Raw genomic sequence first — 24,098 nt, forward strand, 5'->3', positions numbered from 1 at the left:
CAAGAAACACTTGGTTTTGTTTTTTGGGTTTTTTTTTTCCTTTTCTTTTTTTTAAGTCATTAAAGAAAAGCAGGCGTTGGGAAAGCAGATGGGCCAGCGTGTGCGGGTCGGGGCTGCCTCGCGGCTGCCGCAGTAGCCCCTTTGGGAAGACAGATTTCTCTTCGCAGGCGCGGGGGCTCGAGGTGGGGGAAAGTCTTTTTGGTTTGCTCTTATGGGGACATTCATTCTGGGTCCTTCTTTAAGGCACAGCTAAGTCGGTGCTCTTGGAAAAACAGTCACACAGCCACACAAGTACAACAAAAGGCGCCTCCCCGAAGTGGCTCTCCACGTCCGCAGGACGGGTGGCCGGACGTGTAGACGCACTTTTGTGCCTCTGTAATCTCGGACGTCCATCTGGCCCGGGCGGGCGAGGGCGGGCGGGAGGGCGCGGGTAGGGGAGGGGCGCGCACACGCAACTAGAGCCGCGAGCACGCGCTCCGCTCTCCTTCACTTTCACCTTGACTGCGTGGGGGGGGGGGGACAAGAGACTATGGTCCTCCACCCCCCCCTCACCCTCCGCCATTCGTCTTCCCACCCCCATCACTGTCCTGCCCAGACGCCAGCCTAGGGCGGGGTGAGGAGGAGGCTGCACTGGCGCTCGGGTCGCCGCACCGCCCCACAGCCTCACGCTCTCGCTCTCCGCAGTGACGGCAACCGCAACCGCAGCAGCACCCAGTTCCATCCTCACCCGCCTGGCCCGCGCCGCTGCTGGCGGGAACCTGGCGATTCGGGCTGAGGGCGACAAGCGGAAGACACCGTGAAGGTGTCTCAGCCCCACCCCACCCCACGCCATTGGCCGAAGCGCAAGAAGCAGAGAGTGGGCTAGACGCGCTGTTGCTGTTGCACCGAGGGAGCGAAGAGGGGAACAAGAGAGCACGATGGAGCGGTGCAGACAGGTGTAGGATTGAACCCCCGAGTCCGCCCAGAGGACTTTGTCAGTTCCTGGGGCGGCCAGGGTGGCTTCAAGGGATCGGAGGGCTCGGACCACTGCAGATGCGGCTCGTGTGGGCGCGGCGAAAGCGCCCACTTCTCCCAGGATCTAAACGGATAAACGGAAGCGCATGTAAGTGTGGGGGTGCGAATCGCCACCTCCGGCCTTGACTTTCCCGCTTTTGCGAGCACCCCCACTTCTCACTTTCCCAAAATCCGCATTTTCCTTGGCACAGCCCTCCTGAACACCGAGGAGAGGGAGGTGCCCGGGGGCAGTGAGAGTGACGTGTGTTGGTGCAGAGGGGGTGGGGGGCTGAGGGCCGGGCTCTGTGGACCGACTCCTAATCCTCTTGTTTTCGGAACCGTCAGCAGATGTGGCTTCTCTTAGCTGAATAATCCGTTAAGGGAATGATAATTTTTAAAAAGGACCTCGGCCTCACCCCGCGAGAACAGTGAAGGAGATCAGAGCTTGGTGAGGCTAAAAGAAAAGGCTCTAAATTCTCTCTCTCTCTCTCTCTCTCTCTCTCTCTCTCTCTCTCTCTCTCTGCCTTCCTCTCTATCCCCTCATCCCCCCTCCCCCTTCTCCCCCATCCCCTGCAATCCGCACTCGACGCGAGTTCACGCGCAGGGCTGGATTTCCAAGCTGCACTGCAACTTCTCAGCGCGTTATTATTATTCATCTGAGGGTGCAGCCTCTGCAACCTTCGCCTCCTGCGCTAGCATCCTTTCCCCCTGCCCGCGGCCACCAGCAGTGCAGTCTCTTCTGCACGCAGGCTCTGGTTCACTACAGGAGGATTCTGGTTTGGGTTTTTTAGTTTTGTTTTTGTTTTGGGTTTTGTTTATTAAATTCTCTTTGGGGTCATTACCACGATGCCTAGTTTTATCGCTAGCTTTTCCTCCGGTCCGGTGGTGCGACTACCAGCTCTTGCTGGCAGCTCTTCCTTTCCCCCCAGACAAGGAAGCGATTGGGGCTTGGCCAGGGAGGCCGCTCCCTGATTGCGGGGCTGCCTTTAGCCACCACAACTCTCCCGCGTTCATCTGCATCTATATATTATCCGCATTCTTTTTTTTCCAACAGATCTGCCTTTGGTTTGGACTGGCTGAAACACTGCGGACTGCAACCAATGTCTTTTAAAGGAGAACAAAAAGATGAGGCTCTCGTGCGGACTCGGGACAAAGCGTCTTGGGCTGGGTGACAAGGGACGCGCGGAACTCTGACTCCCGGATTGGAGAGATCAACACAGCCCAAGGGCACCCCGCAGGGCTTGCGGACCTCTGAGGGTATTCAGACTCAATTTTATTGATCTTTGTGGCATGCTTTAAGAGGGTCAGTGTTAGGTAGAGGCTGTGTCCCCCACCCTGTTGGGTGGGTGGGAAACTGAATGTAGATCCAATCCAACTTGTCCTGCATGTCCCTCTATCTCGCCTTTTTTTTCCCCCTTAGATATTAGAAAGAGAAATGAAACCCCAAAGGCTTAGAAAAGAGAAACAGTGAGTGGGAGCCCCACCCCCACCCGGAAAGGCTAAGGCAGTAGGATGTGGGGTTGGCCAGGTGAAAAGAGCTGTGGGTTAGGAGGCATCTGCCCCACTCCGGTGCCCTGGGTGAGTTGTATAGGGAATGACAACGTGGCTGTCTGTTGAAAACAGTCTTGAGAAATTGGCATGTACAAGCATAAGGTGACTGGACTTGTGTGTAAACAGATTGGTGGAGGGCAGAGAAGGAGGGGTCTTAAAATAATGTTTTATTGTCCCAATGGATTTGGGGATCTCTCCTCCACCCCATCTAGCTCCGTTATATAGGAGTGACCTTTTAAATCGACGCCCACCCTTTACCCCTGTAAAGCCGGTTGACAGGGGTGGGTGGGGTGGGGAGGGGAGTGTGTAGGGGTGCTCTCTCTCTCTCTCTCTCTCTCTCTCCCCCCCTCCCCCTTTCCAGTCTCCCTCCTCCCTCCGTCTCCCCCTCCCTCTCCCTTCACTCCTCCCTCCCTCGTTCTCCCTTCGCTCCCCCCCTCGCTCCCTCCCTCCCTGCTGCATTTTGCATGAGCTATCTAGGTCATTAGCATTTTAGCGTATGCAAGACTTGACAAGGCTGATGAGGGGCCAGATGGGCCTCGCTCTTATTTATTTATTATTTTTTTTCTTTTCCTTTTTCCCCTCCACCACTTGGGACCTAAGCGAAAGGACCGCAGCAGGAGAGTTCCGGAAGGCTGATTCCCACAGATCCTGGTGAGCGGCTGCTGCAGCTCAACCCTGCGGCACGCCCGGCTAGGCTGCACCAGGACTCTACACTCGAGGTAAAGGCGGCGGCCACACGCCCTGTTCAAGCAGCGGTCGCTTGGTCCCTGCTTCCCATCCCTTTCCTCGCCGTCCTCTCCCTCCTCCTGGCCCCCCTCAGTTTCCTAGGCAAAGCTGAGAGCGACCTGGGTGGGTAGGACTCGCTGCGGTGGGGCGAGGTGGGGTTGATGTTTTTTTATTGTCTGGAGCTGCAGGGGAGGCGAGGCGCGCGGAGAGGGGTGAGGGAGTCGGGGTAATTAACACGGGGGAGGCACCCCTCCGTCTCCCACTTACACCCACACCCCGAACCCTCCACCCCCCTCCTCTTTGCAGGAAAAAGCTTGGAAACGAAAGGATGCGGGAGAACAAAGAGCCTTTGGAGGACGTGGCTGTTATCTCATTGTCTGTGACTGGGGGAGCTGCGGTAGGAAGGATGCGGTGGTCCTTAGCTCATCGCTTTCCCCCACCCCCCACCCTCCCTGCTGTCAGTGCGCACGCACACACGCCGCCAGCTTTTTCTTTCTCATTTCTCGTTTTCTCATTCCACCTTCTCCCATCCCCTCCCTTTCTTTCACCTTTTCTCCTTCCTCCCTCCCTCCAGAGACCCCCCTTCCTCCCTTCTATCCTCTCTCTCTCCCTTCCTTCCTCCTTCCTTCCCTCCCTCCTCCTTTCCTTTCCTTTTCCTTCCTTCCTTCTTCCTTCCTTCCTTCCTCAGGAGAAAGGCCTCTCTCTCCGTGTTCACAGCGGACCTTGATTTAAATGTCCATACAATTAAGGCACGCGGTGAATGCCAAGAATGGGGCTGTCTGAGCACCTTGGGTCCTCGAGGGCCCGCCACAGAAGGATCGACCCAGCCCAACGCTCTGGGCAGAACTCAGCGCTGCAGCTGCAGGCGCCACAGGAGGGGCAACGGGCGGCTGAATGCCTCGTACCGCAGCCTTTAGGGTGGGGATGTGTGCGGCTACCGACAAAGAGGGGCTTGTGCAGATGCAAACAGAATCTAGGAAAGAAACAACCCATTCTGTGACAGAAAACACGGATCGATGCAAGCGGGTGGTGGTGGGAGTGGGAGATGGTCTGGGAGCTGTTGGAGGGTGAAGGGAGCGCGTTAGCTTCTGGGACCCTGCCCATTGTACAAGGTCGACACCTTCCTCCGTATCTGTTTTTGTCCTGGGCTTTCAATTTGCCCTTAGACAAATATACTAATAATCTGGTACCCATGCGACTGGCAGACTGCCCCAGAGCCTGGACTGCAGCTACATTGTGTTCTGCTTGGGGTTGGTAAGGTATTCTTTGCGGGAAGCTGTTTGTCACACTTTGGTGGAGAGCTGTGAGCATTTGACAAGCTTAAGCAGATCTCCGGGATGAAGGCAACCAGCAAATTTGCTCATGAACAGCGCACAGACTCCATCAAAGCTGACAGCTAGCCCATGGCTCCAAGGAGGCCCCCCCCCCCAGTCTTCTCAGGGCTCTGACTGAAGTTTCAGGCAGAGATCCAGAGCTGCAGGAGAGGTGCAGTACCCCCAAAGGGCGGGCTACTCTGTTTGCTCTTAAAATCGGGACAGAAGGAAAAACAGCATGTGCGCAGGTGGGGGGGGGGGGGGTCTGAGGAAAGTCTGTTTTGAAGCTGGCTGTCCAGGAACAGAAAGGGTTAAGCCGCCCTCATCCCGAAGCACCTGCTTCCCAAATCAGCCCCCAGCAGCAGCTGGTCCTGGAGACCCCCGACCCAGTTCCATCTCCATCTCTGTGTTCACCGCCAACCTGCCAGTGGATGGATGGTGGCCTGGTGACTGACCTAACCTCATTAATTTCCAGGTGGAGAAAATGGAGGAGGGGCAGGTCCCAGGCGCAGAGAGAGGGAAAGGAGGCCAAGGGCTGGCCTTCCCACCCAGGAAGCAGGCTGTAGCCCTTCCCCCTGCTGTCACGCCAGAGGCCTGCCTTTGCAAGGCCAAGCCCATAAAGGATGTTTAGGAGTTTAATCTGATTCCTAACACAGTAATCAGGATCTAAAAGAGCATCCGTTGAAGTTAATGGAAGACTCTTTTCTCCAAAGCCCCTGCCTCCTCTAGTCTAGTAAATTAGTATTGGAGAGTACCATGGGTCAGCACCTCTCCGGCCTCGTTTCCTCAGGAGTACATACTATTTCTTGAGTATCTGCTATGTGTCCGTCTTTGTAATAACCTCATCTTAAGGGCTAAACTTCATCACAGAAGGGAGTGTTAGAGCTAGCTGGGCTGAGGTTAAACGCGCCACACTTCACATAGGCTTTCCCAGAACCGTCTCTGCTCTGCAGAAATGAGCCACAGCCTGCTCGCTCCACTGTACACATCATGGGGGCTGCAGGGGCTTCGCCGACTGTAGAGAAAGCGGGGCTGTGAGAAAGGGAAAGCCTTAGCAATGGCTGTCCTGAGAGAGGCCGAAGCCATTGCCTTCAAAATCTCCCTCCCTTGAAATGAGATTTGACCCTGTCCTGGGACACCCCCACCCTTTATGGATATGTTAGTAGAGAGCAATCAGCGTACTGTACCATTTTGGGGATGTACCCATTGCTTCCCCCCTCCATGCCCGATGAGATGTTATTTTGCCTTCAAGCCTTGGCCTAAACTGCTGATAGCCCAACCCCCTGTACCACAAACGTCCCCATTAGCAATCCTCTGCTCAGTAATTGCTTCCCCATGATTCCTTCAAATGTCCCCTCGTCCTTCACTGACACTTCATCTTACATAACCTCCAGATGCCTCCCCAAGTAAGGTCCTTTTAGGTAGAAACCCAATGTGCTTTTTCTCTGAGAGCTTCAACCGCAGGCACAGGCACCTTCTTCTGTAAGGCCTGCCTACGATCTGCTCCATAGGATCTATGCTAGGAGGAGTGCGTTTTATTTTATTGCTTATGGAAACTCTTGTTCCAGAAAGCATTAGTGTGTGGGAGTGTTCCGGGCTGGCCAGTCTGTGTGGACTAGTGTGGGTATGTGTCCACCAGGTCTCCTTCACGGAAAGGGTTGGGGGGGGGGGGGACTCTCGTGACATTTTCAGCCCAGGTATAATTGCTAGCCCCCTTTTGTTTGCAACACATGAAGAATCAGAACCAAGGTCAGCCTGAGCTGCCTCCTCCTTCTACGTTTTCTGTCCTTTTATGCCCATCAGTAATTACACAGAGAACCTGAAGCTTTCTGCACTCTCAAGGCATCTCCTGGGTGCTCAAGCCCACCTCCCCTGCCCATGTGAACCTTCTCGTTACTTATTATGGCTAAAAGTGAGGAGAGAAATAAATCCGTGATCTGACGGTAGGTAGGATGAGGCTGGCACAGTGTGATGACTGAGCACACTTTCCTCGTCCCTTGGGTTGGTTCACACCCACTGTGGTCTTAGTCCCCATGGGGTACAAGCTCTTGTATTTTTGAAGGAGCCCAGTACTTGGAATAGATTTAGGAATGTATCAAAAGGACTTGTGATTAAAATGTTTCTCTCCCCTGCCAGAGACACCCCAGATCTGTCTCAGTGGAAAAGAATTGATTCTTTAACAGATGTAGTGATAAACTCTATAAATTTCTTCTGTGTGTGTCTTGTGGGGGGGGGGGGTACACCAGAAACTTTTATCAGATCATTGCCGTGTGGGGAGGGACACATCCCCAGTTAGAACATGTTCGTGCACACATATTAAGTCATAGACTTTCTCACACAACCATATCCATCGCTAATGTGGAAGGCACTTGACCGCAAAAGAAAGTGCGCCTATCCACACTACCTCTACAAGGAAATTTTCTCTCCCACTATTGAGCTTACGTAACAACCACCCCCATTCCAACCTAGAGTGCCGTCTGGGGGCAGCTGCAGAAATCCTGCCTGGGACAGATGGAGCCTCTCCCTCCTCAGCTACACTGTGGGTGGTTTTTGAGCCTGTGAGTCAACATGGGCAGACTGTAGTGTGTGCTGGTGCTGTGTGTGTGTGTGTGTGTGTGTGTATTTGAGGCTTGGCGGGCTGATTCACACTGATGAGGATATTAACAGCAATGCTGAGAATTATGATAACTAATAAAGATTTTTTTTCTTTCAAGACCCATCTACAATTCTTTCGTTGGGTATTTTTGCCAAGTCCTAGCCAGATTGATTCAAGTTTTTAGTATTTAATTGCCTCAAACAAGCAAGTATGGTACAAAAAAAAAAAAAGGAGAAGAAAAAGAGGAAAGACTTTAAGCTGGATTTGTTAGAAGCAGTCTTTGTACCTAGAGATTTTGAAGTACCAAGTTTAAGAGGAGGCCGGGCAGCTAGCTTTATGGAGACCAAGAAAAGTTCCAGGTCAGAGAGGAAGTATCAGCAACTGTCTCTAGCTAGGTTCCTTGTCTCTTTTGTCTTAAAGAGGGCCTACCAGAGGTCAGAGTCACGGAAGCCCCCAAATACATTCCAGGGTCACTAGGAGATTTCACTGGGGCTAACGCCATTTTAAATTCAAATCAAATGTGTTTGCTTCTGAAACACGACAAAATCACCAGACCTGGGGGCCTGAGAGGTGGGATGACTGCGTGTAGGGGCTCTGTGCCGAGTTCTCAAGGTGGCAGCTTTGGAAGCTGCCAGTATGCCATTCTGTGGGAGCCAAGCGCAGGCAGGATGCTGCAGCCCAGGCCAGCAGACTTCTCTCGTTTCCGCCCCGGGTGCATCAGCACGTGGACTTGGAACAGACCTGATTTCATCTTTTTTGTGCTCCCCAGTTTTCTGTGAGCCTCTTCCCAATCACGGAGATTTGGGATATGGGAAATTTGTGTTGTTCCTGATTTTTTGTGTGTTTTAAACACTGAACTTGTCCGAGGTTCACACAGAAGTGGGTTTATTTCAATCCAGCTTCGAGATGCACCCCAAACCGAAATCCTAAATTCCACTGGGGTCAACCAACAGCAGAGACAGATTCTGAGCACCCCCCTCCCATGTTTTTTTCCAGCTTCAATTCACCTCCCCCAGTTCCACTCTGGTACCAGTCCATACTGTGGATCCACCCTAAGGGTGGTTACAAAGTCCAGCAGAGGGGCAGGGGACCCGTGAAACTGGGCAGAGTGGGTACACCTTCAAAGAGCGGGCCACGGCAAGCCTCAGCTGTCTTGGCTTCTCTGCCACTCCCAGACCCCAGAGAGGCAGGCCTTGCCCAAGCTCACCAGTCCTTTACCATGGGCCCCTCTCTGAGACCTGTGAAGAGTGCTGTCCCGCAACCCAGAAAAGTCTCCGAGGAGTACAAGACTGGCTCGCGGTTATGCCTAGAGGCAGATGTAGCCAAGGGGAAGACCCTCCCAGCACAAATCACTCAGTTGCTTGCACCAGCAGGGCGCTCCAGCGAAACTAGTTTATCTGGGAGGGGAGAGTGGCATCTTCCCAGACTGCCCTTTCCACAGCCCCATCCCCATCCTACTCCAGCCTTGGTACACAAGGAGACAGGACCAAAATTGAGGCATCTTCCCCACATCCTTGTACCCCTTTTAACAATCCGCCCAATGCTCTAAGTAATGTAGAACAACAAAAATCTTATACCCAGAACACACTCCCTGGGCGGTGCTGATCCGCCGCCAGTGGGCTGGAGCCATTGAATTGAGTCAGCCAGAGAAGAGAGAAGCCGGGCCTAGTCTTCTTAAACCTCGCTGCCCTGCGCAGCCATTGCAGGGACAGAAAAAGGTTTCTGTTTATACAAAGAACGAGATACCTAATATTCCTCATTTGTTGGGCCTACCTGGGCTCGGTTAATGAGGTAAGCAGCTCTCCTGGGGCCAACGAGCCAAATAGCTGAAATAATCTTCAGACCTTGATTTCAAGGTCATCCATGAGCTACTTGACCCACCAAGGTCATTTGTCAGGCCTAGAAGGCAACTGACTCAGGCTGGGCCTACAAAAGCTTATCCATAGGCAGTAAAGTGGGACTGGGGCTCACAGGGAGGGCTCCTCCTCAGTCCCCTCCCACAAGTGCATAGATTCATGTGGCAATATTTATTCCCATTTAATTGAGACACTATTTTAATTTCAGATTGCTTGGGTTTAAGGCCCAGTGGGCTTTTTCTGTAGCTCTTTTTCCCTAGTGCTTCTATGGAAACTAATTGCTGTTAATATCCAATTTTGGCATTATTATTCGTTAACCAATTATGGATCCCATAGCCTCGGCTTTGCCGCTTTCCTGCTTTTGCCGACTCCTGTGGTTCTGCCCAGCGGTGACTTCCACTGCAGCTCTCTCCTGCCCACATGAGGCAGTGAACACAGACATTCTGTCTGTCTGTCTGTCTCAGCCTGGCTGTCAGGGTGAGGGTAGGAGGGTATTCTTCATGGCTTTTAACCCCACTGAGGGAAATTTCTGCTCTTAAAGTCCATGACTTTATTTTGTTGTTGTTGTTTGTTTGTTTTTCTGAAACAAGGTTTCTCTGTGTAGCCCTGGCAGTCCTGGAATTCTGCAGATTAGACTGACCTCAAACTCAGAGATCTGCCTGCCTCTGCCTCTGCTGGGATTAAAAATATGCACCACCACTACCTGGCTATGATTATCATTTTTTTTAAGAAACTAGAAATTTAAACCAAATGTGGTGGTACACACTTTCATTCCAGCACTCAGGAGGCAGAGACAGGCAATGTTTTGTGTGTCCACGGCTATCCTGATCTACATAGCAAGTTCCAGGTCAGTCAGGGCTACACAGTGAGACTCTATCTAAAATACATGTTTTGAGAAAGAGTCTCTCTATTATGTATCTCTGACTGTCCTAGGAACCTGATATGTAGACCAGGCTGGCCTTGAACTCCCAGAGATCCACCTGCCTCTGCCTCCTGAGTGTTGGGATTAAAGAATAGTACCACCATGCCAGGCTAAAACTTAAAAGAAAATTTAGAGCCAGGTATGGTGGTCCACACCTATAATCCCAGAATTTAAAAGATGAAGGAGGAAGAGATCCTTAGGGATTCAAGGTTAGCCTCAACTACATACCAAATCCAAGACCAGCCTGGGCTACATGAGACCCTATCTCAAAGGGGAAAAAAAATAGATTTTTAGTTTTCCCCCATTGTCTTTCACTATGTAGCCCAAGATGAACTCAAACTCAAGATCCTCCTGCCTCAGCCTCCCAAAAGCTAGGATTGTAGGCATGAGTCACCACCCTTGGCTCTGAAGCTGTTTTTTGAAGTAGTATTTCTACACCAAAGAAGGGAAGTTATGACCCGACATGGCGACACGTGCCTGTGGTACCAGCACTCAAGAGACTAAGGCAGGAAGATTGTGAGTTCAAGGCTAGCCTCCTGAGCTACATAGTCAGACCCTGTCTCAGCAAAGCGTGTGGGAAACCCTCTAGGCTCAGGCTTCCTCCCTCCCCATTTCCCGTCTTATTTTCCCAGTATCCCTGGCTACCTTTGGCTGATCCAAAGCCACTGCAGATGTTACAGCACCACAGATTCAGAATGCTCTAAGAACGTCATTAGAAACCCAGGGAGGGAAGTCTGGGAAAGGAGAAGGGAGTACGTTCAGAGATGAAGAGGATCTCACCGGAGTCCCCACTGATACCCTGGAAACCCTGTCTGACTTTCACCACAGAACGCTGCTTTGGGGAGCTGATGCATATGAGGGGCAAGAGCCTTAGAAAACCAACAGTGCGCCTCTGCTTTGTCATCTCTGAGAGCCGCAAGCAAGCTCGTAGGCTCAAGGGAGGAAGCAGCCACTTCCCAGCATCCTCTGAAAACAGGAAAAAAAGAGGGTAGGATCCCTGAGGTCAGCAGATTTCTTCTTTGTCTGCCTCCTTCTGCCCCCTATTTGGAAACCACACTTTGTTTGCCAGCATGCGCCCTTCCAATCTCCGTTGGAGTTGAAGCCTCCCTCCCTGGCCACCTGGAGGACCCAGCTTTTCTGAGGCAGCTGGCTGGAAGCTTCCACTGCCTGGGACTCCTATGATCAGATTTTTCATAGTGGGGGGAGTGGGTGGTGGAGGGGGAGTTGGGACATTGTGAAGAAGGTCCCTTACACATAAGGCTCAATAAACACCACCCAAATTGGATGTGATTACACCAGCAGCAGCTGTTCGCCTTTTCCTGCAGAAAGGCTACAATTATGCGCAGGGCCTCTTAGGCAGAGTCTCATAGAATGGTCTTTTAGGGCAAGAAAGACTTCAAAACATTTCTGGGGTCATGCTCGTAGTTCAGCAGGTAAAGTCGTTCGCCCCCACCCCTCGCCCTCACTGCTTCCCCTTCCCCACCGCGGCCACCCCCAAACTTGAGTTTGCTCCCTGGGACCCACGTGGTAGAGGGAGAAAACACATTTTTATAATGTCATTTTATTTTATTTTATTAATTTTTTTTTGAGACAGGGTTTCTCTGAGTAGCTCTGGCTATTCTAGAGTTTGCTTTGGAGACCAGGCTGGGTCATGAACTCAGAGATCCACCTGCCTCTGCCTCCAGAGTGCTGGGATTAAAGATGTGCACCACCACTGCCCAGCTTTTTTTTTTTTCTTTTTTTTTTTTTATTTCTGATTCATCTATGTCTTCAGCCTTCCTCAGCTTGGCTAGGTGTGTGGGGTTATGTTGGCAAACACTCTGCACACGATAAGGACACCGACTCCATGCTACTTTCCCCTGTCCCAGAAGGAACTGCTGAGAGGAAAAGTCATCTTTCCATTTCCTGAGAGCAAGGCTTCTTCTGCTCAAACCTCACTGGTTCACACCCCGTGAAAGGCCTTCTCCGTCGGCGTCTGCCCTCTAAACATAAATATCAACAACAATAAACTTCTGGGCCCTATTCCCCTCGCCCAGCCCCTTCAAAACATGTACGTCCTTCGTGTTCAAGAAGTGTAAGGAGGAGCTGGAGAGGTGGCTCACCGGTTAGGAGCACTGGCTGTTCTTCCGGAGGACCCCAGTTAAACTCCCAGCATCCACACGATGTCTCATGACCCATGTATAACTCCAGTTCCAGAGGATCCAACATCCTTTTCTGGCCTCTGTGGACACAGGCACACATATAGTACACAGATATATATGCAGGCAGCATTCATACAGATAAAAGTAGCATTTGTAAGAAAGTGTTAGGAGGAAGAAGACTACCGTGTGAATTGCTGGACGTCTCTTAACTTGCTCCGTGATATTTTTAGCTTAGAAGAGGCTCTTGCAGACGGAGGGAATAACCACAGTGGTTTCTCCTTTTCCCTTTAATGTAATTTTTAAAGTTTTATTTTTATTTCACGTGCATTGGTGTCTTTGCCTGCATGTATGTCTGTGTGAGGGTGTTGATCCCCTGGAACTGGCGTCACAGACAGTTGTGAGCTACCATATGGGTGCTGGGAATTATACCTGGGTCCTCCGGAAGAGCAGCTGGTGCTCTTAACCATTGAGCCATCTCCTCAGCCCCTCTTAGTGTAATTTTTAGACTCACTAGGGACCCAGAACTTAAGAGCACTAGCTGTGCTTGCAGAGGACCTGGGTCCAATTCCTATCAACCACACAATGACTAACAACCACCTGTAATCCCCATTCCTGGGATCCAATTCTCGGGCCTCCATGAGCACTGCACATACGTGGTGCACGTATATGCACGAGGGGCAAAACCCTCATACACACGAAGTAAAAATAAGTAGCTAAAAAGTTACTGCACAAAGTGATGGTTTCCTCATGGCCCCTTCCTCCAAACATGTGATTATAATTTATTCCTGATCGTCTCCTTCTGCCGCTGCCCTCCCACACACTAGGTGTTCACACCCCCTCAAAGTCTTTGACAGGAAGTTAGGAACACCCCCCCCCCGAGCCTTTAACAGAAACTCCCATGATTTTGACTCTATGGCAGGTGGAGTCTCCTCTAGACTAAGGATGCCACGACTTCGAAGGTGTAAGGCCAGCTCTTTCCTGTTATTTTGCATAACTGTGAATTCTGTTTGTATTGCCCCCATGAAGCATATATAATTAATTGATACATAGGAAACAATGTGACTCTGAAAGCCTACTTTACCCTACCAGCCCAAGACAGGCCTTGAGTAGTTGGGGAGAAATCAGCTCTGATCCTTGGCCCTGTTGGCTTGGTTCCTCTCCTCTCCTCAGCTAGCACCTTCCCTGAATCTGAAGCCCTCTGTCTACCTGACTGCCCAAGCCTAACAGATTCATCCTATTCAGCAAGGTCAGACCCAGGAGCAATTCTTTGTTTTGAGACAGGGTTTCTCTATCAAGCCCAGGCTGTTCTGGAACTTGCTTTGTAGACCAGTCTGGCCTCGAACTCACAGACATCTGCCTGCCTCTGTGCTGTCTGAATGCTGGGATGAAAGGCATGTGCCACCACTGCCCAGATAAGAACTGGGGTGATAATTTCCAAGGGTTCTAATCTTTCTTTTCTTTCATCCTCATCACCTGCCTCCCAGACAAGGTTTCTCTGTGTAGCCCTGGCTGTCCTGGAACTCAGGCTGGCCTTGAACTCAGAGATCTGCCTGCCTCTGCCTCCCAAGTGCTAGAATCAAAGGCGTGCACCACCTCCACCATCACCTGCCCTCCAGGAGCAATTCTTCAGAGCAAGAAGCAGAGCACACTGGTATCTCTGTAGTGTGTGTGAGAGGCTAGCAGGGTCACTGTCAGACCAGCTCCCCACCAACCTGGGAAGAATCGCTTGTCTCATCCCCTTCCCATCGTCTCCTCTAGCAGTGATTTCGGCAGCCTGGAGGCATATCTATCCACCAATGGCCATAGGCCAGCATGGGAGGTGGCAGTGGTAGGTCTGAGGCCAGCCCCTTCTGAGTCCCCGCCTGTCAGGCCTTTCGGGTCCAATTTTTGAGTCGCTCTTCACACTGTTGACTAAGATCCATCCAAAGCAGCCTTCGGGCACAGCTAGGAAAATTACTTAACGTGATCCTGGGGCCTCACAGAAACCTATTAGGAATGACCTTCCTTCAGTTTTTTAGACCTCCAAGTTATTAAGAAGCAAAGACCCACTTGCACAGCAGTGTAAAGTCCTGTGTTTCTCGCCATCTCCCGCAAGTTCTGTCTCAGAGCCCAGACTGTGGAGGGCACCTTTCAAACATTTATTTTTTTAATGATTTTATGTAGACCAGGCTGGCCTCAAACTCATAGAGATCCACCAGTTTCTGCCTCCTGAGTGCTGGGATTAAAGGCGTGTGCCGCCACACCCTGGCAAAGGGATGGATACCAGTGCGGTTTCCACCTGGTTTCAAATCAGGGGCATCTTTCACTTGTGAGGCAAACATGATAGCCACCAAATACACTACAGAGACTCCCTCTTTTCTTTTCCTTTCTTTTCCATTGATTGATTGATTGATTGATGATTGATTGATTGATTGAGACAGGATCTAACTAAATTTCCCAGACTGGCCTTGAAACTCACTCTATAGCCAAGGCTGGCTTTCAACTTATGATCCTCCTGCTTCTCAGCCTCCTGAGTAACTAGTATTACAGGCCTACACCCCTAGGCCCTGATGAGTCCTGTGGTTTGAAATGTTGTCTGTGTCTTCTTGTCCTGAATTCAAGTCTCTGTGTACTTCAGCATTCAAAATTAGCTTATGACAAAATCTGGAGTGGCGTGTGTGTGTGTGTGTGTGTGTGTGTGTGTGTGTATGTGTGTGTGCTTGTATGCATGTGTATCTGTATGCATCTGTGTGTGCATTTTAGCAACTACCATAGCATGAGCTGCTCTACATACACTGCCCTGTTCCCCCTCACTACACTGCTTTTATCCCTAGCCAACCACCAGAACTTCTTTTCTCCTTTAGAAAAGAAGATACAAAAATTAAAAAGAGCAGCAGGTATCACCAGACTCTCCTCTCCCAGGGACTCCCTGTCAGTGAGCAATCAGGGACCTGAAGAAAGTTCCCATGGGGAGCCCTTGCTCCCATGTGTCACTAATTCTGGCTTGAAACTGCCTCCCTCCCCCCACCCCGCATGCCAGGTATCAAACTAATGACCCTCCCACGCCTTCTGTTTTCCACTGTCTTGGTTAATAAGGGTCCCAGTTCTGAAAATCTCTGAGACCCTAACCCTAATCCAATTAAACCCTGCTAAAGCAACTAGACTAGGGAAAGACAAAGAGGTGCAGAGGCTAATAGCAGACAAAGCCTCCTCTGACAAGCGAAATTAACCTTGCCCACCTCCGGAGAAATGTTAAAACTAGATTACTAAGGCTACTGCTGGTGATTGATGTTTACTCAAAATTCTAAGTAGCTGTGCCCCTCCACACACACCCACGTTAAATGTTAACCTGTAAAAGAGGAGTAGTAACCATGGGGAGAGGAGTGTGGGGATGGGATGGGAAGGAGAGGAGCAACTCTTTCTCCATCTGCCTTTGCTCCTTTCCCATTGAGGGAAGGGTGGGGCCGTTCAATAGAGGAGCTGGATTCCAGGGTGAGAAAAGAAACAGAAATGAAAACTGCCACACCTGACCTTAGAAGACCAAAACTGGGGGTGGGTGAGACCTAGACAGGGGACCCAAAACAGAGAGCTACCTAAACAGGGAACCAAAATAGGGAGCTACCTATATGCGGGGGGGGGGGGGGGGGGGAACCAGATGGGGAACAGGCTAGACAGGAGGACCAAAACGGGAGCTACCTAGACAGGGTGATCAAAACGGCGAGTTAGCTAGACAGGGGGACCAAAATGGGAGCAGCCTAGATGGAAGAGGAAAACAGGGAGCTACCTCGAGACCTTCTGGCTTCTATATTTTTGTGACTAAATCAGAGGGTGACTGTCCCAGTGTCACTGACACCAGGAAAGCACTATCTCCGCCCGACAACTCTGACATGATGCTCTGACATGATGAGATGATTGGGATCTTTCTCAGCAACCGTTGGTGAGGATTTGTTTCTTGTGAGCAAAAGCAGAAGGCTTATAATATCAGACTGGGGATGCAGAATGCGCATCTAGCATGCACAAGGCCTGGATTCCATCCCCTGAGTGAAATAAAACTGGATATGGTAGCATTCACTGTAATATCAGCCCTTGAGAGGTAGAGGCAGGAGGATCATTAATTCAAGGTCATCCTTAGGTATATAGTCTGAGGCCAGAGAAAGCTAAACAAACAGAAAAGTTTGCGTCGCCAGCCGACAGTGTGTGCTATGCGAGCTTGTTGGTAGATGTCAGTGTGGAATTCAGTCAAGGGACCAAACATCAGTGGCACAATAGAGCACTAATCTAAGAGGGGGTGGGGACAGAACAAGGACAGAAAGGTGGCGTGCATCTTACCTTTCAGGAAATTACAGCACAGCAGAGGCAAGACAAATAAAATGGCTAAGCACATGCTGGGAAGAGATAACTAACAAACTGGCTTTAAAAGGTCATGTGGTTTCAGAACTATTGAATGACACAGCCTCTGCAGAAACAAGTATATAGTAGCTTCTCAGAAAGTTAAGCACAGCATTATCATGCGCTCTAGCAAGCCCGGTTCTGCATACATATCCAAAAGGGAAGCAGGGAGCTGGAGAGATGGCTCAGAGGTGAAGAGCACTGACTGCTCTTCCAGAGGTCCTGAGTTCAATTCCCAGCAACCACATGGTGGCTCACAGCCATCTATAATGAGATCTGGTGCCCTCTTCTGGCAAGCAAGCATACATGGAAGGAATGTTATATACATAATAAATAAATAAATAAATCTTAGGTCCTGGAGAGATGGCTCAGAGGTTAAGAGCACTGGCTGCCCTTCCAAAGGTCCTGAGTTCAATTCCCAGCAACCACATAGTGGCTCACAACCATCTATAATGAGATCTCATGCCCTCTTCTGTCCTGCAGGCATGCACGCAAGGAGAACACTGTATACACAATAAATTAAAAAAATCTAAAAACAAACAAAACAAAAGGGAAGCAGGAACTCCAGCAGATAGTACTACACCTATAGTTGCCCCCCGCAGGAACTCCAGCAGATAGTACTACACCTATAGTTGCCCCAGCAATACTCTCAAATAGTAAGAGAGCAGAAGCAGTGCAAGTACTCATTAGATAAACAGGTGAGGGACTGGAGAGATGGTTCAGTAGTTAAGAACACTTGCTGCTCTTCAGACGACCTGGGTTCAGTTCCCAGCACACATGTCAGGCTCCTCACAACTGACTGTAACCCCAGCTTCTGGGGCTCCAGTGCCCTCTTCTGGTCTCCAGGGCACCTGTACGCTTATGTGTGCATGAACACACACACACACACACACACACACACACACACACACACACAGAGTGAAAAAGACATAAGTAAAGAAACAAATCTTAGATAAATGTGTGAACAAATGTGACAAATACAGCTTTCAGAGAGAAGAAAATTATTTTTCTTTTTTCTGTTTCTTTTGAGACAGGATTTCTCCATGTAGCCCTGGCTGTCTTGGAATTTACTCTGTAGACCAGGCTAGCCTTGAACACACAGAGATCCATCTGCCTCTATCTCCTGAGTGCTGAGATTAAAGGTGAGCACCATCACTGCCCAGCCTATAATTCTTTAAAAAACAAAATTTGTGTTATGTCTATGGGTGGGTATATGCGCATGAGTGCAGGTGTCCATGGAGGAGAGTAGACAGACAGATTTGATTTGGATCCCCTGGAACTGGAGTTACAGGAAGTTATGAACCACCCATCATGGGCCATGGAAACTGAACATCCTGTTTCCTGTAAAACCAGTAGTCACTCTTAATTGATGCGACATCTCTCCAGCCCAGAGAAGGAAGTCCTAGTTCTAATACGTGCTAGAACACGAATGGATTTTGAGAACATTATGCTGGGTGAAATAAGTCAAAAGAGACATAAAAAAACTGAATTGTTCTGGTTATGTGAGAGATCTACAGAATTCTAGTGCAAAAGTAGACAGGGTGTCTTGGTCACTGTTCTATGGCTGGGAAGAGACACCATGAGTTTAGAAATTAGCTCTTCAAGGAAATAACCAGGCTAGCTAAAGGATAAAACAATTATATTTGTATTTATTATAAGAGGAAAACTCGCTGGGTGGTGGTGGCACACGCCTTTAATCCTATCACTCAGGAGGCAGAGGATGGAGGATCTCTGTGAGTTCAAGGCCAGTCTGGTCTACAAGAGCTAGTTTCAGACTCCAAAAGCTATAGAGAAACCCTGTCTCTAAAACTCCTCTCCCCCCACCCCCGCCGCTAAAAAAGAGGAAAACTCACGAAATAGGAATTAGAAGTCCAAGTGCAGCTGCACCTTTGTGAATCACACCGAGAGAACACACCTGGATTGTGTGCCCGGTTTTCTCTCCTGGTCCCAGAAAGCCATGCCTTAACTTGGATCCACTTCTTAACGATAATTGGCTAACAAGGTTTCCCCATCACCATGACCATGGCAACTCACATAAAAGAAAGCGTTTAATTGGAGCTTGCTTACAATTACAGAGGTTTAGTCCATTGTCATTATGTGGGGAACATGGCAGCACACAGGCAGGCATGGTGCTGGAGAAGTAGCTATATCCAGAAGTAGCTACATCTGAATCCAAAAGCAGCAGGAAGAGAGAGTGAGCCACTGGGCCTGGCTTAAGCTTTTGAAACCTCAGAACTCACCCCCAGTGACACACTTCCTCCAACAAGGTCACATCTCCCAATCCTTTCAGATAGTGCCACTCCCTAAGCATTTAAACATAGGAACCCATGGGGGCCATTCTTATTCAAACCATCACACCTGGGTTGTCTGGGGTTGTGGTAAGGCAACATACAAAGTCAGAGTTTCACAGGACGAGAACATTCTGAAAGTGGTAGAGACAGCTGCCTGAAAACGTGAATGTACTAAATGCCGCTGAACTACACAGTTAAAACTGTCACGACGCCACTGTCACGACGCCAACTGTCCGGGAAAGTGTAGCGTATCACATGTCTCAAAACCCTGACGAAGAGAAACGCTGAGCTGGGCCTGAAAGGATCACTGAGTTTCAATGTGTCCAGGAGAGAAGGGCAGACATTAGAGCGGGAGGAGGCCAGAGTGTAGGGGGTCAAAAGTTGAGACGCCTCCACGAGTTGGCCCACTGTGTGGCTTGAGTTTCCTCCAACGTAAGGTTCAGGAAAATGGCTAGGTGTGGCATACACCCTTCACTTCTGTATTTGGAAAACAGACAAGTAGCTCTCTAAGGCCAGCCCTATCTTCATAGAGAGTTTCAGGCCAGCCAGGGCTACATAGTGAGACTCTGGCTCAAGGGTTTTCAGGAGGATAAAGCCAGGCAACTGTTGGACCTAGGCAATAGTGGACCTTGAAAGAAATCCTAAGGCGTTTGCCTCTCATTCTCTCGGCTGAGCACCCAACATTTCCACAGTGTCCCACAGGACACTAGTTGTCTTAGGGTTTCTGTTGCTGTGAAGAGACACCACGACCACAGAACTCTTATAAAGGAAAACATTTCATTGGGATAGTTGACAGTTTCAGCCCATTATCGTCATGGTGTGACATGGTGGCACACAGGCAGACACGGTGCTAAAGAAGGAGCTGAGAGTTCCACATCTTAATCTGCAGGCAACAGGAGAGGAACCGTGACACTGGGTGCAGCTTGAGCATAGGAACCCTCACAGCCCACCCTGACAGTGGCACATTTCCTCCAACAAGACCACACCTCCTAATAGTGCCACTCCCTTTGGGGGCCATTTTTTTCAAACCACCACATTGCTTATTTTTTTTTATTTATTTAAAAGGTTTTTTTTTTTTGCCAGGTGGTAGTGGCGGCACACACCTTTAATCCCAGCATTCAGGAGGCAGAGGCAGGCAAATCTCTGTGGGTTCGAGACCAGCCTAGTCTACAAGAGCTAGTTTCAAGACAGCTAGGGCTATTATACAGAAAAACCTTATCTCAAAAAAAACAAGAAAAAAGTTTTTTATTGTATTTGTTGCACTATACATTTTTCTCTGCTTTCCTCCTTTCCTCCTTTCCTCCCTTTTACCCTCTCCCATGACCCCCACACTCTCAGTTTACTCAGGAGATCTTGTTTTTTCTCCTTCCTATTTAGATCCATGTCTGTCTCTCTCAGGGTGGTCTTTGTTGTCTAGGTTCTCTAGGGTTATGTATTGTAGGCTGGTTTTTCTTTGCTTTATGTCTAAAATACACTTATGAGCGAGTATATATTACATTTGTCTTTCTGGGTCTGGGTTACCTCACTCAATTTGTTTTTTTATATATCCATCCATTTGCTGCAAATTTCAAGATGTCATTGATTTTTTTACCACTGAGTAGTACTCTATTGTGTAAATGTACCACATTTTCTTTTTCCATTCTTTGGTTGAGGGGCTTCTAGGTTGTTTTCAGGTTCTAGCTATTATGAATAATGCTGCTATGAACATAGTTGAGCACATATCCTTGTGGCACGATTGAGCATCCTTTGGATATATACTGGGTCTTGAGGAAGGTTGTTTCCTAATTTTCTGAGAAATGGCCACATTGACATCCAAAGGGGTTGTACCAGCTTGCATTCCCACCAGCAATGCAGGAGTGTTCCCTTTACCCCACAACCTCCCCAGCATAAGTTGTCATCAGTGTTTTTGACCTTGGCTATTATGACAGGTGTAAGATGGAATCTCAGAGCTGTTTTGATTTGCATTTCTCTGATGACTAGGGATGTTAAGCATTTCCTTAGGTATCTTTCAACCATTTGAGATTCATCTGTTGAGAGTTCTCTGTTTAGGTCTGTACCCTATTTTGTATTAGATTATTTGTTCTTTTGCTGTCTGATGCAGGAGAATTGTCTGTATTCTGTCAATCATATTTTAATAAAACGCTGATTGGCCAGGCAGGCAGTTTAGGCGGGAAAGCCAGACAGGAAGTAGAGGTGGAGCAAAGAGACTGGGAGTATTCTGGGAAACAGGAAGCTCCCTCTGCAGTTCTGCCCAGACCACCGGAGAGGAAAGATGTAACCTGCCTAGCTGGAAAAGGTACTGAGCCATGTGGCTAACATAGATAAGGATAATGGGGTAACATAAGTTATAAGAGCTAACAAGTAGCCTGACCTAATGGGCCAATCAGCTTTATAACTTATAGAGATCTCTGTGTGATTGATTTTCTCTGGGACCTGCCGGTTGTGGGGTATCAGGCAGGGACAGATACCCCAACAAGCCGGCCCCCTCATGTTACAGCTGTCAAGTTTCTTGAGTTCTTTGTATGGTTTGGAGATCAGACCTCTGTCTGATGTGGGGTTGGTGAAGATCTTTTCCCATTCTGTAGGCTGTCTGTCATTTTGTCTTGTTGATCATGTCCTTTGCTTTACAGAAGCTTCTCAGTTTCAGGAGGTCCCATTTATTAATTGTTGTTCTCAGCATCTGTGCTGCTGGGGTTATATTTTAAAAATGGCCTCCTGTGCCAATGTGTTCAAGTGTACTTCCCACATTCTCTTCAGTGAGGTTCAGTGTGGTTGGTTTTAGATTGAGGTCTTTGATCCATTTGGACTTGGGTTCTGTGCATGGTGATAGATATGGATCTATTTGCATTCTTCTACATGTTGATATCCAGTTATGCCAGCACTATTTCTTGAATATGCTTTCTTTTTCTTCCATTTTTATATTTTTTGCTTCTTTGTCAAAAATCAGGTGTTCGTAGGTGTGTAGATTGAAATTCACCACACTAATTCTAAGAGATGCTCTGCAAACATGAAGAGAAGTCCATACAGAGTAAGTATGGCAACAGCAAACTGACCCTCAAGGAGGGCTATTTACAGCAAACACTTACTTATCACAGATAAGCCCAGGTCTGAAGAAACCTGCGCTGTTATGCTTAAATTAATATTGCCCTAATTTTACAGTACCTATTATCACCTTCCACTGTGACAAACACCTCTCTAAGAAAAGGTGACTGTTAGATAGGTTTTTCCTGTTGTGAAAGTTTTATGTATATGAGTTTATGCCTATACAATGTACATGAAGTGCCTACTGAGGCCAGAAAAGGATGCTGGATCCCCTGGAACTGAAGTTATAGATTGTTATGAGCAGTCACGTGGGTGCCAGGATGGAACCCTGGTCCTCTGAAAGGGCAGCCAGTGCTCTGAACTGCTGACCCATCTCTCCAGCCCCAAGATATGATTTCTCATATGACATTTTTATGGCACAGTGATAAGTTTCATAAAGACATAAATTAATATATTGACTGTCTGGCTGTGGTGCTGCATGCCTTAATCCTAGCACAGAGAAACCCTGTCTCGCAAAACCAAAATAATAATAATAATAGTAATGTATTGTATCTATGTGAGAAGCACTTGAGCACACATTTGTTTGAGCATGCCCATACTACTGAAAAGGTGTGGAGGTCAAAGGATAACTTGAGCATGCACGAAACCCTGGGTCCATGGACACAGAGGAAGACATCCTCTGACACATTTTATGTCATCACAGGGATGAAGTTGGCTTAGCCTGGCATTCTGGGGGTTGGAAAGCATGAAACCAGCATCTGCCCAGATCTGGTGATGGCCTCAGGGCAGATGACACCATGGAGCCAGTCAAGAACTGTTTAAAGCAAAAGCCAGACCTACCCATTACAATCCATTTTTTTGTCAGAACTAATCCATTCCCAGGAGAGCTGACTGACTCATGTGAGATAGCCCAAATCCATCCACAAGAGAGAATCATGGCCTAATTACATTCTTTTTTTAATATTTATTTATTATGTAGACAGTGTTCTGGCATGTATGCTCACACATCAGAAGAGGGCACCAAATCTTGTTATAGATGCTTGTGAGCCACCACATGGTTGCTGGGAATTGAACTCAGGACCTCTGGAAGAGCAATCAGTGCTCTTAACCTCTGAGCCATCTCTCCAGCCCCTAATTACATTCTTTGTGCAGTTTTTTATCTTGGTTTGGTTTCAGATTTTTTGAGGCAGGCTCTCAATATGTAGCCCTTGCTGTCCTGGAACTTGTAGCAATCCACCTGCCTCTACTTCCCAAGTGCTGAAATTACAAGCATGAGCCACCATGCCCCACTTAAGACTTCATATCTTGAAGGCCCCATCACCTCCACATACCTACAACTGGAGACCACACTTCTAGCGTAGAAACCTGCAAGGAATACACCACATCCCAACCATGGAACCATCCTACAGAAACCAAATGATCCACTCTCAAATTTTTACTCACCTACCCTGAAGCACAGCACAGGCCTCCGCAGGTCCACTCATTCTCAGCCCCCAAAGGCAGATGACATTGTATACCGGAATGGCTGACACAAGATCCTAAGAGCTGTGTGGGAGTTTGGCGAGAACCCCAAGGAGATGTCCTCTGCTCTGAGTGTGCCAGGGAAACAAATGCATTTGGTTTTGGAAGCTCAACTTCCCTACACACAGCTGGCTGAGCAAGTGCTTAGACAGAGTGAAATGTGTAAGGATTGCGTTAAAGAAATCCTTACATTGGTGGGGGGGGGAAATGGAAGGGGAGCAGGCTGCGTGAATGTCAGACAGCAAAACAGGGAAGGGAAACAGCAAGGGGGAAAGAGGTTACATAGAAGTGCCTTTGACCCGGGGCTGCTGTAACGGGGCTGCTGTAACTCAGGTGGTAGAGAGCTTGCCTCGCATGCCCATGGCCCTGTGTTCAGTCCCCAGCACCAAATGGGATACAAAGGGTGTCCTAGTTCATTTTAATTGCTATGATAAGGACCGTGAACCAAAAACAACTTTGGGGAAGAAGTTGTTTATTTTCTCTTATACCTTCCAGATCACAGTCTGTCATTAAGGGAAATCAATGCAAAATCTCCAGGGAGGAACCTGAAGGCAGGAACTGGAACGAGGCCGTGGAGTCCCATGGCTCGCTCAGCCTGCTTTCTTATGCCATCCAGGACCACCTACCCAGGAAGTGACACTGCCTACAGTGAGCCGGGCCCTCTCACATCAATCGTTAATCAAGAAAATGCCCCCATCAGACTTGCCTCTGGCCAGTCTGATGGGGGCATTTTCTCAACTGAGCTTCCTCCTCCGAGATAACCCTAGGCTGTGTCAAA

General features: G+C 48.9%; 1 long non-coding RNA gene across 2 annotated transcripts; it reads left to right on the forward strand.

Moving 5' to 3' along the window:
- Positions 1 to 654: 654 nt before the first annotated feature.
- On the forward strand, positions 655 to 7,296 carry LOC148120240 (uncharacterized). Of its 2 annotated transcripts, XR_015739469.1 has the most exons (5): positions 655 to 1,102; positions 1,342 to 1,441; positions 2,048 to 2,250; positions 3,145 to 3,263; positions 3,577 to 7,296. It is a non-coding gene; the product is annotated as an uncharacterized LOC148120240 (long non-coding RNA). The 2 variants fall into 2 exon arrangements; XR_015739468.1 differs by lacking the exon at positions 655 to 1,102 and having other exon boundaries at positions 1,291 to 1,441.
- The last annotated feature ends 16,802 nt before the right edge of the window (positions 7,297 to 24,098 follow it).

This window comes from Myodes glareolus, chromosome 12 (assembly GCF_982192425.1).
Source record: "Myodes glareolus chromosome 12, mMyoGla1.1, whole genome shotgun sequence".
Lineage (NCBI taxonomy): Eukaryota > Metazoa > Chordata > Mammalia > Rodentia > Cricetidae > Myodes > Myodes glareolus.